Source organism: Carassius gibelio, chromosome B16 (genome assembly GCF_023724105.1).
Source record: "Carassius gibelio isolate Cgi1373 ecotype wild population from Czech Republic chromosome B16, carGib1.2-hapl.c, whole genome shotgun sequence".
In the NCBI taxonomy this organism is placed as follows: domain Eukaryota; kingdom Metazoa; phylum Chordata; class Actinopteri; order Cypriniformes; family Cyprinidae; genus Carassius; species Carassius gibelio.
This window is the reverse complement of record NC_068411.1, coordinates 31248336-31265795: the sequence shown is the minus strand read 5'-3', so window position 1 is coordinate 31265795 and position 17460 is coordinate 31248336. Positions and strand designations below refer to the sequence as shown.

At 38.7% G+C, this 17460-nt stretch overlaps 1 pseudogene; it reads left to right on the top strand.

Moving 5' to 3' along the window:
* The first annotated feature begins 89 nt into the window (after positions 1–89).
* On the top strand, positions 90–15872 carry LOC127975299 (immunoglobulin superfamily DCC subclass member 3-like; annotated as a pseudogene).
* The last annotated feature ends 1588 nt before the right edge of the window (positions 15873–17460 follow it).

Sequence of the window (17460 nt, the reverse complement as noted above, 5' to 3'; positions counted from 1 at the left end):
GACTCGTGGCCCCGCCCCAGCTGGAGTCTGAGAGTGTCAACAGAGCTGCTGATTCTCACACACGCTCAGTGACTCTGAGAGGAATAACGTGAGGAGTATCTGGAGCACTGAGGAATATTCGAGTTTGATTTGATCCGTCATGAGTTCATAAACCATCATCCAGACATCAGGAATAATGATGAAACTCTCAGCGCTGCTGCTGCTCATCACAGTCTCAGGTGAGTCTCTGCTTTTACTCTTTCTCTCCTCAGACCTCCTTCATCTCTGTCAGCAGTGATGCTTTGTTGTTTGACTGATTTTGGTTTATTGATGTTTTGGTAAATATCGGTATAATAGTTTACAACTAATAACACAGTTCATTTCATTGATTCAGTCTCTCATAATGTGAATATTGCTGCTCATATGCAAATGAGTCTTGTATTATTAACAGAGTCATTCATTAAGACTTTAAAGAGTTCAATTAGCTGTCATTAGTTAATACAATCCAGATATTTTATGCAATGTGTGTTGTCTGTTGTTCTCCTTTAAAATATTGAGTGATATGTATATCCAGAACAATCAATAATTACTTCCATTGTTGATTATTTCCCTTCATTGCTTTTCATTGATTGGTTGGTGCACCACCGATTTATATGCAATTTCTTTATAATTTCAATATTGCGTTTGAATCCAGAATGATTCAGACGATTCAGAGTCACTGCAGGAGCTTCTGCTGAAGTTCATGTTCATGAGAGTGAGACAGACAGACCTGAAGCAGACATTGACCCTGACCTTTGACCTGACCCTCATTTTCATAAGACTGGGCCTTTAGGGTCGGGGTCAGACTGGGTGGGGGTTTGATTGAGATCTCATTATAAGGGCCAGTAATCCAGCTCAGCAGCTGCTGAACACACACACACACACACACACACACACACACACAGGCCGCACAGGGTCACAGGGTTAATCCAAAAGATCTACACCGTCTGTGGTCAAACCTTGTGTGTGTGTGTGTGTGTGTGTTAGTGTGTGTGTGTGTGTGTGTGTGTGTGTGTGTTAGCGTGTGTGTCTGGAACACACACACACGTGAGCAGCGATGGATTCATTTTCCTAATTAGCACCAGAATCTATTCAGCACTGTGGGAACCAGATCAGTTTCATGAATATGATAATTTGTTACTGAAGACACACACACTCTCTCTCTCTCTCTCTCTCTCTCTCTCTCTCTCTCTCTCTCTCTCTCTCTGACACAAGCATAATATGAAGTGTGCATATGATAGAATATCAGTCACACAAACAGCAGTACTCATAGTTTTGATGTCTCACTTTCATTAATGAGTGTTAATTGAGACAGACGAGCCGCTGTAAGTCTCATTAGATGCTGGATTCTCCCGCTGAGAGTCTGAAAGCGTGAAGAATCAGGACAGACTCTGAGTTCAGACGACTCTATCAGACTCAACACACTCGTTCACTCCATCCTCACCTTGACAATAAACTCTCAAAACACACAGAATAAAGTCTGGGAATCACATCATGATCCATGTGACTCTCACTGCTGGATGAAAGTTTGGAATAATTCAGATTATTTAGCCTGATGTTTCTGAAAGATACTGTAAATACTGTAAAAATTGTTAAATATTATTCTAATGTAAATCATCTGTTTTCTGTGTGAATCTGTGTTAACGTGTAATTTATTTCTGTAATGTGCAGCTGTATTTTCAGCATCATTCCTCCAGTCTTCAGGTTCATTTCTGATTATTAACAATGATGAAAACAGTTGTGCTGCTCTACATTTGATATATTTTATTTCATTAAGTGTCTATTTTGTCACTTTTGATCAATTTAATGCATCCTAGATGAATAAAAGTGTTAATTCATTTTTTTTAAATCATACTTAGCCTAAACTTGTGAATTGTTGCATATTTATGAAAACAGCTTTAATATGATAAATGCAATTATAATGCATGAAGATATTAAGATGATATAAACATTAACATCATGATATTTTCTATAAAGAAGCTGTGAAATAATTTGAAAAGTAATGTACAAATAAATTTGATCTTACTTAAATCAATACCATATTCATACATTATGATATTTGCACAGTAATACCAATATTATATACATTGGTAATGCAAGTATTAACAATTTTACACATTCAAAAAGCATAAAAGTGGTACTGTTGATGCTTGATGGTGTGTTCTAGTGATCAGTGTTATTGGATTGAGTGGATCTGTGATGTTTCACTAATAGATTCGACACAGTTGACTACAGCCTGTGATGCAGTTTTCCTCATAAATGAGTGTGGTTCTGTCGTCGGGTCACATGGTCACACAGACGGATATTTGACATTCAGATGTGTTCGTCTGAGCAGCAGATGCCACAGAGACGGCATTAATGTGTTCTTGACGTGTTTATTGGCGGCTGAAGTTCACGGCCACTCCAGAGACAATGAAGAAATTGGGAGGAGGAGCGGCGGATTCTCTCATGACCTTTAGGATCTGAGGTCACAGTGTGTTGGTAGGGGGCGGGGGGGGGGGGGGTCTCATTCAGCCTGTCTCATTCAAACACTAAAGCATTCAAAATTAGTCTCTGGAGCTTGAGTTCATGTAGCAAGCATCACTGAAACTGATCCAGCACAGTTCTGGGCCTAACCATAATACACTTACTGCATAGTGCACACTCTATAGTGTTCAACAGCAATGTGCTGGTTAATTCAGCTCTTAAATCAGACTTTTCATGGTTTTATTAAAGTTTGCATTAAAGTGCCTTAAACTTTAAGTCTGTAAATATATTTATATTTATTTAGATATTTATATTTAAATAAATATACATTTATTAATTAAATATATTTATTATAAGTAATTTTCTTATTTTTATTATTATTTTAAATTATATGTATTGTATTTAATTCATTTATATTTATTTATATATAAATAAATATAAATGTATTTATTATGATTTATTATAATTTATTATATTTATGTGTATATTTATAGTATTGTATTTATATTTTTATATAACGTTATGATAAAAGTTGATGATTTATGATTATCGATATAGTTATTGTTATAGTTCTCGTCTGTGTGAATGTTAATATAGTTATAGTTATTGTATTTATATTTGTAAATATCATAATGATCAAAGTGTGTTGCATTGTGGGATACCGTACATTCACTATCCGTCTGACTGTAAAGTATATGAGTATTGATATGATTGTAGTAGGGCTGCACGATTATGACAAAAATCATAATTTTTGTTTATTTTCTTGAACTTTTAATTGCGATTATTAATTACGATTATCACAATTTACATTGAATGATCTTTATAACATTGTTTGTATTTTTATATAAAAATAAACAAACTGAGAAACTTTAAGTGCTTTACTATAGTATTAAGCCTCAAACGTCAACTATACATCGGATTGGTTTCTTCTTTAAATTATATAAAAAAAGATGAATGGTATTATAATGTTATACTAAAACTAAAACAATTGAAAAACCTTTAAGATAACATGTAGAAAGAAAAACATTTTAAGCGTGCAGAATAGCATAAGTGGACTTTCAACAATTCATTGCGACTTTGACCGATTACGTAAATGTTGTGTCCGTAATTGTAATCGAGATACGAAACTTGATTAATTGTGCAGTCCTAGATTGTAGTTATCATTATAGTTATCATCTGTTCGTTTGGATGTTAATATAGTTATAGTAATCTTCATATTTATAATTATACTAATCACTATGATCATAGTTATTGTTATAGTTATCATCTGTTGGTGTTGACGGACGCTAATAATTATTGTTGTTATAATTGTAATTATTGTTGTTATGATTATAGTTATAGTTTTTGTTATAGTTATCGTATGTTTGTGTGGACACAAATATAGTTATATAGTTATTATTATAGTTATTGTTTTAGTTATTGTTATTAGTTATCTTTATAGTTATAGTTAGCATTCTCTGGATTGTCTATTAAGTCCCATGATTCCAGGCAGAAGCTGCTCTCGGGATCCTATGTGAGAATTTGATAAGGTTTGTGTTTAATTCCTGTCTGAGAGAGTCTGAGGGACAGACTGATGGTTATCTGGTCTGAGGAGACCTGGCTCATGTTCTGAGGTCAGACTCTGGTCCAGATGCCAGGACGAGCACAGAAGTGCATGAGTCTGGTTTTTCCGTGCAAGCTCGTTCAAGTTCAAGTGTGACCGGGGTGTTTTGTTGTGTGTTTGGCAGCTGCGAGGGGCGGCGTGCGGCACGTTTGACTGATGCGGTGGCATGGGAAAGTCACCCTCGCGCTGCGCCACGGGGCGGAGGAGGGGCAGATGGCTCTTCAGATGGGGCAGGAATGATGGGCTGGGGCAGATCTGGAGGGTGTGTTTTTGGGGGGGTGGGGTGGGGTCGCATTGTGTGGCTGTTTTGGGCTTTTGTGTGTGTTTGTGTGAGTGCTTCTGAAAGAGCCATCAATCAGGCGACCCAAAGTCAAGTTTAAGTTCAGTGGAGATGAATCACTTTCTTTTAAGATGCTCGAAATCCAACCAGCCTTTCCTCCATCACATCAGCAACTCAAGCACAAGACAAACACCATCTACTGATGCAAGTGTGTGTTTGAGTCCATTTAAAATGGCACCTGTTTATTTTGCATCTCAACTCTTCAATCGCACTTCATGGAGTTTAACATTTTTTAGTGGTTTTACTCAGTGTTTGAGGTCAGTTTTTATTGTTATAACGAGAAAAAAATATATGTCAATTATATCGATAACTATAATGAACAATCTCTGGGGGAAAAGTCTTGATGCAGAATTTTGGATCATCTGGAGGCAAGATAAACAAGAATGTGATCACTTAGTACAATGAATAACAGTAGTAGTCCAATCTTGTTGAAATTTAGCAGATATCATTACTACAGCTAAAACAATGCTGATTTAACAACTGAAATTCAATCTGTTTATCAATTTTGAAAGTTAAACTAATTCCCAAATTCTGAGCACAAGTGCCTACAGTATTACAGGGTTTTGGAAGGGATAGCAGCATGTTGAGGCTGTCCCAAAACAACACTTCGTTTAGTTGTAAAAAATGATCTGCCATCCAAATTTTAACTTGACAATCAAACAGATACTGGAGAGATAAGATCTAATCTAGTTTCATTGGAAGCTAAAGCTGTATATCACCTGCATGAAAATGGTATGATATTTGATGCCTACAAAAGATCTTGGTTAAAGGAAGAAGACAGAGTGAGAACAAAACAGGGCCTAAAACAGAACCCTGCTGCACCCCACATGTACATGCAGCAGAGACAGAGGAAATATCATCAATGGCTACAGAAAAAAACGATCTTTCCTTATGATAGGATGAAAACCAGCTGTTCCCTTACTACCAACATACTTCATCAATCAACTCAAAAAGATAAAACGATTGATAGTATCAAAAGAGCTGAGCTTAGACCCAGAAGAAACAAAAGCCCACATTTCCATGTCAACAGCTAATAACAATAACCTCATTTAACACTTCCTATATACTTCTCATAACACTTTCTTATACTTAATGTAAGTGTAATTTTACCTGTAAAAAATGGTAACAACTGGATAAACATTTTGTTTCCGTTTGTTATTGCGTATCAGTTTTTTTATGTTTAAAACAAGAACTTGTCTGCAAGTGGGGTCACAAAAGAGCAGTTGAAACTTTCCTAGATTTTTTTACATTTTCCACCCCATTCCAAAAACATTAGCACACATGTTATGTTTGTGTATATCTAGATTTAAGAAAATGTATATTTGTGCTGGAAAGCAAGATAAAAATACTGAGGAAAACAACTTTTTTATAGTAAATGTATGAAATTAAAAATACTGAATTTTAAAATAACTAATCTGATATCTGATTATTAAACTTTGCTTGAGTATTTTATTTGGTTCTGTATCGGTTTTACTGCATTATGTTATATCTAATGTTATGTGACTAACAGTTTTCCTCCATCAAGGTTTCATCATCTCTCGTGATGCTTCATCATCATCATCATCATCACCACCTTCATCATAATCATCATCATGAATTTTTGTAAGTTCTGATAACTCAGACGCATGTCTCTCTGTGATTTATTCCTCATCATCACAATCTCCAACTGTGGTCCATCAGGTTTGGGTGGAGCTTCAGAGTTGGCCTTCATCAAAGAACCCAGTGATGTCATCGCAGTGAGGGACCGCCCCCTCATGCTGGACTGTCAGGTAGAGGGGGAGGGGCCTATCACCATCACCTGGCGGCGGAACGGTGTTCCCGTTCCTCTGGGAGCCAGAGCAGCCGTGCTGGATAACGGGACGCTCCTGATCCGGAGCTTCCAGAAACGGCGTGATGGAGATGAGAGTGACGCGGGAGAGTACGACTGTGCAGCACAGAACAGATACGGGCTGCTCATCAGCCGCAAAGCACACGTGCAGCTGGCCTGTGAGTGATGCAAACACGCTTCAGAAAGTAAAAGCACTGTGATATCTTGAATAGCTTCTCCTAGAGTTTTAATTGATACACCTGCTCAAACCAGCCTAATGTGGTCTCTGGTCTGCTGATGGCTTTAGAGGGGTTTAGGGTCTGTATCTGGAGTGATTTGAGCATCTGTAACTCATTTGTCTTCTCTCTCAGCACTTCCCAAGTTCCACACGCACCCAGAATCCATGAGCGTGGACGAGGGCGGTGTCGCTCGATTTCACTGCGCCGTCAGCGGCGTCCCAGAGGCCAACATCACCTGGGAAAGAAACAGAACGACTCTCAACGCTGATGATAACAGGTTAAACACACACTCTCATACACGAATAAAGACTGAAACAAACACTAAGAATATATTGAATATATTGAACAGAACTTACAACTTGCAATGTATGGACATTTGACTTTGTGTACGTGGTTTAAAATTTTTTCCTAAAATTTTAACTGCTTTTGGCGTTAACGTAGATAACGTTTAATCTGACTTTGAGTGTGTGTGTGTGTGTGTGTGTGTGTGTTCAGGTACACTCTCCTGCCCAACGGTATCCTGCACATCACAGGTGTGTGTCAGGCTGACAGTGGCAGCTACCGATGCGTCGCTAAAAACATCGCAAACACTCGCTACAGCCACGAGGCCCAGCTGTCAGTCACAGGTAGAGCTGAGACCTGATGATACGATCTGAACCCCTGAGCATCTCTGAATCATCTGTCTCTGTCTCAGTCGCAGCTAATCGTCTCTATAAGGAGCCGGTGATTCTCTCTGGGCCGCAGAATCTCACTCTGAACATTCACCAGACCGCCATCCTGGAGTGCATCGCCACTGGAAACCCGCGGCCCATCGTGTCCTGGAGCAGGCTGGGTAAAAAAAATCTAATTATCAGCTCAAGATTACAAAATGAGCTAAACTCGCCTAAAACAACAAAAGTAACTCAAACTTAAAAGATCTCGTTTCAATTCACACACTCAACAACTCGATGTCTTTGAAGAATGAAAATGATAGCTATTTCTAATGATAACAATAATATAATGATAATAATAATGATAACAGTAAGAACTATAGCAATAACAATAATGATAATTACTATAACAGCAAATATAACAATAATGATAACTGTATTGACAACTGTCAATAACGCTAATTACTATAACGATAACAATAACTATATCGACAACGATAATTATTATAACGATATTTACTGTAATGTTAATGATAACTATATCAATAGTGACACTTACTGTAATGATAACAATAACTATCAGTATTACTATAACGATAATAATAGCAATAATAACTAACAATTACTATACTATAATATATTACTATGTTTATATTACTTTATTACTATTGATGAAAACAAACATAACAATGACTTTAAGAATAACTGTAATAACAACTATAACAATAACTATAATGATAACAATGACTATAACATTAACTATAACACAACTGTATCAATAAATGTAATGCAACTATAACAGAACTGTAAAGAGCAGTGATTATTAGTGTCGATTGTGATGCAACTGTTTTTGTTCTTTGAAGAACCAGATTCTGATGTTCCTGGAAATAATATGAGGAAGACTCACTTAAAAAGTGTGATTCCTAGACCCGGAAAACTCATGGAAATTAATCTAATCTAAAAATACCTCTTTGTCAAGCTCAAAAATATTAAATATAGAAATTGTGAGTAAATATGACTGAAAAAGTCATGCAAAATTATTGGTAAAAAAAAAAAAAAGAAATCTTGAAAAATATGCAGCTCTTAAAACTTCTGCAATCCTTAAACTTATATTAATTGTAATATATTTAAGTTATTACAACTTTCAATTTCTGGACCGTGTGTGTGTGTGTGTGTCAGACGGTCGCTCCATCGGCGTGGAGGGCATCCAGGTGTTGGGCACAGGTAACCTCATCATCTCAGACGTGTCTCTGCAGCACTCAGGTGTGTACGTCTGCTCTGCTAACCGACCCGGAACCAGGATGAGGAGAACCGCACTGGGACGACTGGTGGTGCAGGGTACAACACACACACACACCATCACACACACAAATCAGATCTGGAGTTCAGCTCAGTTTAGTGTCACACATTAGAAAATCTGCTTATTTCCAACTCCAACATGTGAAGATGTTCATGACTAACTCCAGGATACTGAACAACAGCTAACCAGAGTCCCGGCTTCATTTACACACACAGACTCTATTCTCTATAAGAGCAGCGAGACATGAACAAAGGGCTTTGACTGTGACCTCTGAACTCTGACCCCCCACAACATTAAAAACCCAGGTCACCTCTTGCCTCATTAGCATATGGGAGGGGCTTGTAGATGGTCTGGTGAGCTCGACTGGTGTGAGCAGCAGCTGTGACACACACACACACACACACACACACGACAGCCAGATGGAGAGACACAGACGAGTGTTTGTGTGGTTTATTAAAATCATCTTCTGCTATATCATATTTAATAAAGATAAAAGACGAGAAGTGCACAGGAACTGAATGAAGTAAAGCCACACACACTGGAGATCACGTGTGTGACACTCACAATACAGTTCAGTGTGTTACAGCACTGTGGAGTAGTATGTGGTGATTTACTACAGTATTTTACCGTGCTGTTGAATATTTTATTGTTTTATAGCGCTGTGGAATATGTTAAGATTTTTTACAGGAGTATTTTACAGCACTTTTTCTTTTATTTGGTGTTTCTTACTACAGTATTTGACAGTATTGTAGTGTGCTGTAGGAATTGTTTTGTGTTTGAGTGGGACGGACGGATGGATAATAGAAGAAAGCAAGGCGGAGGGGGAGGAATAATTGTGTCTGGGTGACGGATAACCTCTGACCCCTGACCCCTGACCTCAATTCAGCAGGCCTGCAGGAGATGATGTGTGTGTGTGTGTGTGTGTCTGGATTAATGGACCAGAAAGAGCCGAATGGGATGATTTTAGGACAAAAACACAGAAGTAGCAGCATAAATTCACTATTTATAGAAATATAACCTCTGATGTTTGTCATGCTCAACACATTAATGCTTTTCAAAATATATCACTAAATGAAACATAATACAGTATTAATGATTTTAGTCCATAATTAGGAAGAGATAAAATTTTTTTACATTCATTAGACACAGAATGATGCAAATTACTCATTCTAAGACATAAATGTCTTTGTTTCACAACTGCAGCTTCATATTTGTGTCTGTGTGTCTGTGTGTGTGTGTGTGTGTGTGTCTGTCTGTGTGTGTGTGTGTGTGTGTGTGTGTGTGTGTGTGTGTGTGTGTGTGTGTGTGTGTGTGTGTGTGTGTGTGACGCTCAGCTCCTCCAGAGTTCCTGCAGTGGCCTCAGTCCGTGTCGAAGCCTGCGGGCAGCAGTGTCGTCTTCACCTGTCAGGCTCAAGGTGTTCCTGATCCACATCTCATCTGGCTGAAGAACGGCAAGCTCCTCACGCCTGGAGACCACGTCAAACTCACCAACAACAACAGGTCAGAGCCTGCATAAAAACCTGACATATACAGTAATAATCTAACTTCAATCATCTGCTTCAGTCCAGTAAGAGTTCATCTGGAAATATTACTGCAGTTATTCTGACCTTTTCTTGATCAAAATTAATCGAGATTTGAAGCTGAACGCTTGTACAAGGACACTAAAAGATCTCTGACTGGATAAAACACTCTGAACTCAATCAGAGACAGAGACGGTGTGTGACAGTGAGTTTTGATCAGATGTGAGTGTAAGTGATCTCTTGTGTTGATCTGCAGCACGCTGGCGGTGACACGCATCACGGCTGAAGATGAAGCCATCTATCAGTGCATCGCGGAGAACAGCGCAGGAACCAACCAGGCCAGCGCTCGTCTCGCCGTCTCTCCGTCCCTCGATCTCCCAGAAGCCCCTCAGGACCTGACGGTCACGCCGCTGTCCACCTTCTCTACGGGTGCGCTGGACACAGCCGGACACACACGTGACGGACGGCATCATCGGATACGTGCTGCACATCCGGAAGCTGGGCGGTGAGACGAGAGAGACACACTGAGACCTTCAGACTCAGACGCCGACTCCAGACTGATGTGTGTGTGCTTTCAGAGCCGGACAGCAGCGAGCTTCAGGAAGCCGTGAGCAAAGACACGTTTCAGCACGACTTCACGAACCTGGAGGCCTCCACCACCTTCTCCATCTATGTGAAAGCGTATTCACCGCTGGGAGCCAGTCAGCAGTCCGACAGCGTCATCGCCACCACACACGGAGCCGGTAAGAGTTCACATGCGTACAGGACTGATAATATGTGTGTGTGTGTGTGTGTGCGTTTGCTAAAAGCTGACCAAAGCAGTCTGATAACGTTTGCTGTACACTAATCTCACTCCTCTGTCTGTGTCGGTCTCAGTTCCCACGATGCCCAGCTTCTTCTCCAAGGTTCTGAACAGCACAGCGATGCAGGTGTTCTGGGAGCTTCCAGCTAAAGCCGGTCGAGTGGAGGGATACACACTCTCTCTCCGCAAGCTTCCACAGCAAGAGTTCAGACACCAGGAGCGATTCCCCGCTCACATCAACACACACACCATCTCCAACCTGGGTCAGTACACACACACACACACACACACACACACTCACACACATCAACACACACACCATCTCCAACCTGGGTCAGTACACACACACACACCATCTCTAGCCTGGGTCAGCACACACACACACACACACACACGTGTCAGTCTAACGGTCAGTGTGTGTCTCTGCAGAAGCGTCAGCGGTGTATGAGATCCAGCTCATAGCCTTCAACGGGAACGGTGATAGCATTGGCAACAAACGGCTCGTCTCATTGGCTGAGACTGAAAAGAGCGGGAAAGAGGCAGCAGGTGACGCTTCACATTCATCATCTGCAGATCATATCCACAAACAATAATTAAACTCAAAGGGATTCAACAAACAGATTTCAAAATAGATCCATTTAAATCAAAGATGTCATGCTGATCTGGTTCATTTCTAATATTTTTGGCTAGAACTAAAAAATTTTTTTTTTTTTTTTTTTGAGTGAAAGTTCAATTCAATTCAATCAATCAATCAATCAATCACCTTTATTTATATAGTGCTTTAAACAAAATACATTGCGCCAAAGCACTGAACAACATTCATTTGGAAAACAGTGTCTCAATAATGCAAAATGATAGTTAAAGGCAGTTCATCATTGAATTCATTGATGTCATCTCTGTTCAGTTGAAATAGTGTCTGTGCATTTATTTGCAATCAAGTCAATGATATCGCTGTAGATGAAGTGACCCCAACTAAGCAAGCCAGAGGCGACAGCGGCAAGGAACCGAAACTCCATCGGTGACAGAATGGAGAAAAAAACCTTGGGAGAAACCAGGCTCAGTTGGGGGGCCAGTTCTCCTCTGACCAGACGAAACCAGTAGTTCAATTCCAGGCTGCAGCAAAGTCAGATTGTGCAGAAGAATCATCTGTTTCCTGTGGTCTTGTCCTGGTGCTCCTCTGAGACAAGGTCTTTACAGGGGATCTGTATCTGGGGCTCTAGTTGTCCTGGTCTCCGCTGTCTTTCAGGGCAGTAGAGGTCCTTTCTAGGTGCTGATCCACCATCTGGTCTGGATACGTACTGGATCCGGGTGACTGCAGTGACCCTCTGATCTGGACACAGACTGGATCTGGTGGCCACGGTGACCTCGGAACAAGAGAGAAACAGACAAATATTAGCGTAGATGCCATTCTTCTAATGATGTAGAAAGTACGGTGTTATGTGAAGTGTTTCCGGTTCCGGTTTACCTAATTAATGCAGCCTAAAAATCCTTTAACGGATTTGGATATTAAAAGCATATTAGTATGTTATGTGTATGCCAGGTTAAAGAGATGGGTCTTTAATCTAGATTTAAACTGCAAGAGTGTGTCTGCCTCCCGAACAATGTTAGGTAGGTTATTCCAGAGTTTAGGCGCCAAATAGGAAAAGGATCTGCCGCCCGCAGTTGATTTTGATATTCTAGGTATTATCAAATTGTCTGAGTTTTGAGAACGTAGCGGACGTAGAGGAGTATAATGTAAAAGGAGCTCATTCAAATACTGAGGTGCTAAACCATTCAGGGCTTTATAAGTAATAAGCAATATTTTAAAATCTATACGATGTTTGATAGGGAGCCAGTGCAGTGTTTACAGGACCGGGCTAATATGGTCATACTTCCTGGTTCTAGTAAGAACTCTTGCTGCTGCATTTTGGACTAGCTGTAGTTTGTTTACCAAGCGTGCAGAACAACCACCCAATAAAGCATTACAGTAGTCTAACCTTGAAGTCATAAATGCATGGATTAACATTTCTGCATTTGACATTGAGAGCATAGGCCGTAATTTAGATATATTTTTGAGATGGAAAAATGCAGTTTTACAAATGCTAGAAACGTGGCTTTCTAAGGAAAGATTGCGATCAAGTAGCACACCTAGGTTCCTAACTGATGACGAAGAATTGACAGAGCAACCATCAAGTCTTAGACAGTGTTCTAGGTTATTACAAGCAGAGTTTTTAGGCCCTATGATTAACACCTCTGTTTTTTCTGAATTTAGCAGTAAGAAATTACTCGTCATCCAATTTTTTATATCGACTATGCATTCCATTAGTTTTTCAAATTGGTGTGTTTCACCGGGCTGCGAGGAAATATAGAGCTGCGTATCATCAGCATAACAGTGAAAGCTAACACCATGTTTCCTGATGATATCTCCCAAGGGTAACATATAAAGCGTGAAGAGTAGCGGCCCTAGAACTGAGCCTTGAGGTACTCCATACTGCACTTGTGATCGATATGATACATCTTCATTCACTGCTACGAACTGATGGCGGTCATATAAGTACGATTTAAACCATGCTAATGCACTTCCAATCAATCCCTGTTCATATTTAACTGCAGTGTGACGTCATGAACACTAGATGGAGACAGAGTTCCTCAGTGACGTACAACACACATCCTCTCATAACACCTTCACTCAGATCTTTATTATCAGCTGCTCTACACAAAATACACCTTCTGCTTTTTATTAATGCTTTCTTTTTTCATGTGAAGTTCCTGTAATTATTGGGTGATCTACCACATTTTCCACAATTGCAAAGGCATGTTCTAAAACAGACTTCATATGTATGTGTGTGTGTGTGTGTGTGCAGCGGGTGAGAGTGTGTGTGACTGTGGTCAGGATGATGGGGGCTCCATGACGGCTCTGGTGGTGGGGATCCACATCGGCATGGCCTGCATCATATTCTGCGCTCTCTTCCTGATGTTTGGCTATCGGCACAGGTGCGTCTGTCGTTCTCACGTCACTCATTCTGTGATTATCAGACGCAGCGCTCTGACTCTGTGTGTGTGTGTGTGTGTGTGTGTGTGTGTGTGTGCAGCTCCTTCTGTCAGAAGGGTTCTCCGGGTGACTGGAGTCTCTCAGCAGGACCGAGTGTTTCTCAGAGAGACGCCGCAGCTAAAGAAGCCAGCATCCGAGCGGCCGACGCTATCGAGCTCACAGCACAGGTGAACATCTCCCTCATCAGAACACAGCTAGAGAGACATGAGACTCACACAGAGAACGTCAGGTGGACCTCTGCTGCTCTTATATATAGAGCGGATTAAAGTGACTACACTGACAAAAAATAAACAGTGATTTTACCATTATATAATAAATGCATTTTAGAATAAATAAATACAATATTTTTGCAATATAGAACACATGCATGTTTGAATAAATATTTTTAACATTATAGAATAAAAACAGAATTCTTTTAGTGTTAAATTAAATAGATTTTAGAATGCATTAACATATAAAATAATCACATTCTAGAATAGAGGAAAATTCTTGCATTAAAGAAAAGGCATTTTAGAATAAATAAAAAATACTTTTGGCATTTTAGACTAAAAGCATTTTAGAATAAAATGTTAAAATGATAAAATACATACATTTTAGAATACATTTTTGCATTATAGATTAATTGCATTTTAGAATGAAGAAATGATATTAAAGAAAAAAACATTTTAGAATCAATTTAACAAATACTTTTAGCATTATAGAACAATAACACTTTGAAATAAACACTTTTAGTATTATACAATAAATACATTAAAGTAAATAAATCGGTTTAAAAAATGTAAAAATAAATCAGTTTAAAATCAGTTTAAAAAATACTTTTAACATTAAAGAAAACAGTATTATAAATAAAATAAATGCATTTTAAATTAAAATAATCCATTCAGCATTTGAGAATAAAACACACTCATGTGTGATAAATTATTAGTAATGCATTGTCCTGGTGTTCCTCAGGCTTCTGCAGCGGAGCGTCCAGCAGTCGTTCCTCAGTGTCAGGTGACGATTGAACCTCAGTCTGTCCATCCACCGGACACAGACCCTGGCACCGGATGAGACACCCGCTTCAGCTGTACAGAGACCGCTTCTCTCTCACCAAAGCCTTACACTGAGCTCACACACACACACACACACACACACACACACACACGACACGCTGCATCTGTCCCAAACCTGAGTGACCTACACAGACAACATCCTAACCATCATGCATCACCACACAGGAGTGTTTAGGAGTTTCACAGTAAGCACAAACACACACACATAAACTGGGAGGAATGGTCAGAATTCCCTAAACTTTATTCCCAGTGCTTTCTAGAATTGCAGTAGGTCATGGGTTCTATTCCCAGGGAATTAATCCCTTGAATTCATTAGATATACAAGCATCTGCCAAATGCATAAATGTAAAGGAGGCATCTGATGCTTTAAAAAAAAACATTTATTTAACCAGGCAACTTAATTAAGGTCATTAGATGTCTTATAAGACAGATTAATACAACTAAGCTTACTAGGTCTGGAACAGAACTCATTTGATGAAATATTGCTAAGAGTAAGATTCCAAACAAAGCTCTGCTAGTTGAACTAACATATAACAAACTGAACTTTATCCTGTTAAACCAAAAACACATGTTCTATGTGACTGAACAGATGAAGAGTTAGTCTGTTATAGTATTAGATGGGTGTGTGTCGTTTGATTGGACATTATTCACTAAATGTACAGCTGAAGCCCCGCCCTCTTCACTAAGCCCCTCCCACTCCACACAAACTCTCTGTGTGTCCAGAGCCGTGCCTCGTCTGACCGTCCTGCTGCTGCTGGGAAAACACTCTACCTCATCCACACGTGTCTTCAAACGGGTCCTCTGGGGTCCGTCAGAACCTCCCAGAGCTCTGCTGTGACTGTTGATGTTTTATGAGACTCTTCTCAGATTTCGTGATGAGACGAAGCTTCTGTGAAAGTCGAGGGACGTCCAAAGAACTTCTGCTTCTCTTTTCTCTTTTCGCGATGTTCCACAAAAACAGATGTTTCCTTTCCGTCCGTTTATAAAATTGTTTTCCATACGGCAAAAAATATAGATTTTTTTATATATATTTTTAAATATGTGCCAAAAATATGGAAAGGAATGGCAAAAAAAAATTAAATATATATATATATATATATATATATATATATATATATATATATATATATATATATATATTTTTTTTTTTTTTTTTTTTTACATAAATACATTTTATTTCATTTTATTTTTGCCCATTTTTTTATATTTTTTTAATTATATTTATTTATCAATTTTGACTCAATATATTTCAAACCAACAAAATAAATTCAGAAATATATTCAGATTTGAAAATAAATCAGAAAAAAATATAATTTCCAATAAAAAAAAAAAAATTACATATTACAATAACGAGCCATTCCATCAAAGTGTGCATCCTAAATGAATGTTTTCCAAATATATTTTGCAAAATATGAAGGTTGAAACTAAATATATTTTACATTTCAGAAATATATCTCATTTAATTATATTTCAATTAAATATATTTCACTGTTTCCAACATATATTTAAATAAGTGCTCTATATTGTTTTGCTGTATCACTGTCAGTCATGAAGGGGATTAAACCAGAAAACTGACCAGCTGACCATTAACCAAAGCTAAACGCACTCATTAACTTGATGATGACGATTACCTCAAAAACACAGATTCTATTTTAGAAATTCTAACTAATAATAATAAGATCTAGCAGATATGAGATATATTTTCATATGTTGAACTCGAAAATAAGATCTGCTTCTTCGTGATGTTGAAGTTGAACTTGCCAAATAGCGGTTAGTGTAGATGAGACCAAAAACCTGGTGTTTGTTCTTCTGTAGCACACGGAGCAAGCCGAAGCCGAAGATGTGTGTGTGTCTGTGTGCTTGATAACACACGCTTTAACACACGCTTCACTGTTGAATAGTTACCAAAACAACACGCTCTAGGATTCACCTCAAAGACTCTCTGATTCTTGTTGAAACACAAACAAAACCAAAATGTAAAAACTAAAATAAAACAAGATTAGAAACTGAGGCCAAATCTTTATACAAGACTAGTTCTCTTGTAGGACTCTGATTTATTTTCCCTCGGATGAAAAGTTGGGAGATTTTGCCAAAATAGATGTACGATTGTTCATTAATGTTATTCTTAAAGTGCTGTTGCTGTTCTTTTGATTCGTTTTATTTGCCGTTTAATTTCTATTTCTTCTCTCTTTCTGTAGAATTCAAATGTTAGATGTTAAAGGAGTAGATTGCTGATAGTTTATAAGGATTCACAGTCATTCCAGATGTGATTTTATAGCGTGATATGATGAAAACACCTCAGACTCTGAATGTGCTGCTTTAGGATCTAATGGACTCTTTTCTATTCCAGACTGATGAAATGATTGCTCAACATGTCTACTGTTTAGGAGAAGTTGTCTAGTCGAGTAGATGCTGATTTGAAATGCTTGTACCAATGAGAGAAGTGATGCTTTAACCTTCAGGATTGTTCTTTTCTCAGCACCAAACGCTCCTGTAGCTTTACCCTGATGTTACCGACATCAGCTGAAGAAACTCGCGTCTCGCGCAATAGTTTTATTCTCTGCCTTCCAGTCATCGTGAGTTTCTCAGCTGAAATATTTTGTGTTCTTCCTTCAGTCGGTTGTAACGAACC